Here is a 1,657-nt window from a genome sequence, read left to right on the forward strand (position 1 = left end):
GATCGAGTGTCCAGGTTTATCGGGGTTTTTCTCGGGTTTTGTTAATTACGCGATTAAGGTATTTAAACATATTCGTCTTTATTCTAAATCACTTTTTACAAAACCTAAAACCTGTTTAAGAGAGAAAGCAACTGGTTCTTCTTCCTAATCGCGTTCTTGACAATTCCCGGAGTTCAGACGGTCAGTTTGTATCGTAGTTCGCGTCGTTGGATTCCTTGCGTCGAGGGTAAGCTTCTAGCACAATTTTTATATACTGTTTTGTTAAGATTGATGAAACCCTAATTTGGGATTTGGGGGTTGTTATGAGTAGTATTTGAATGGTAGTCTTTATGTGTTATATGTTAGGAGGAGAATTCATAGAAGAGGCGTTTTGAGACAGCTGTAGATACCGTCTGCGTGTTGTGCTTTCCAGGTAGGATTTCCTACTCAGTATTAGTCCCATAATGGGATATTGGTGATGTGCTGTAGTTAGTTGTTTGATATGATGATTGTAATTGTGTTTGCGATTGTGGTTGTGTTCGTTGATGGTTCTCGAGATGCGTTCTCGGCTGAGTGGGGTCACTTGCGGGAGTGATCTCACGCCCTAGTTTCGCCCTTCGTGGAACCCGCCACGAAAGGGGATGTGCACATTAATGGACAGGGTTATCGCTCGTACGATGAGCGGGGCTTAGGTGGGAACGGCTGCGGTCCCCCATCGGGGTGGTCCAAAGTGGACGATCGGTGATTGAGACGGTTGGTTGGATGTGTGTGTGTGTGTGTGGCGTTCAATTTGTCTGTTTGTCTTATTGTTGTTATCTATTTTGATTGTGTGATTAGTACGACCGGTGTTGTTTTGTAAAACCTGCGGTGATCCATTCGGGGATGGTGAGCAGATATTGAGCAGGTATAGAGATGATACGGGAATAGCTGGGATGGCCACGACATGACGATAGAGTCTTCCGCTGTAGTTTAGCTTTTATTTCTATTTCAGTTGAGAATAGTTAGTTTGGAATAATGTATTGTACTTTAAGTTTGGGTTTCAAGGATTGTACTTATTCATTAAATTACTTATAATAAATGTTGTTTCTGTTTTGTCTATTTGATTATCATACCTCGGGCAACCGAGATGGTGATGTCTTCATACCTGAGTGGTCCTGGTAAGGCACTCGGAGTATGGGGGTGTTACAAATGGTATCAGAGCGACGATCCTGAAACCTGTAACCAATGAACCTAATGAATATAGGAGTCAAATTAAAATGAACCCGGGGTAAAGGTTGTAGGAGCTAATGCAAAGACTTGGGAGACGTCCTAAAGTCGCGAACTCGCCCTACAATTTTGAACCGGTCACCATGGGATATGTGTCGGGATCGTTATGTGCTGATTGTGTGCTGTGTGTATCTATGTAGTAGTATGTTGTATGAATTGATGGATGCATGTATGTGGAGGATGGGGGATCTGAATTGAAAGATTGATGAGATATATAGAATTGTTGTTGGAATAGAAAAGCATGTTGGATGATTACTATGTGGCATTTGATAATATGACGTCACTGTTTCGTTAATTATATGAAAAGCTTGATAAAATTTCATGCTTAGCTATATCACATGTTGCGTTTATAATGTTGCTTAGTATGTTGGGAGATGTGAGATAACATGTGGGTAATATGTGATTGGTAAGT

General features: G+C 41.3%; 1 long non-coding RNA gene across 1 annotated transcript; it reads left to right on the forward strand.

Annotated features, from left to right (window-relative positions):
* The first annotated feature begins 317 nt into the window (after nucleotides 1–317).
* LOC141622029 (uncharacterized) lies at nucleotides 318–1,077 on the forward strand. Its single transcript, XR_012532840.1, has 2 exons — nucleotides 318–412; nucleotides 873–1,077. It is a non-coding gene; the product is annotated as an uncharacterized LOC141622029 (long non-coding RNA).
* Nucleotides 1,078–1,657: the final 580 nt, after the last annotated feature.

This window comes from Silene latifolia, chromosome X, assembly GCF_048544455.1.
Source record: "Silene latifolia isolate original U9 population chromosome X, ASM4854445v1, whole genome shotgun sequence".
In the NCBI taxonomy this organism is placed as follows: domain Eukaryota; kingdom Viridiplantae; phylum Streptophyta; class Magnoliopsida; order Caryophyllales; family Caryophyllaceae; genus Silene; species Silene latifolia.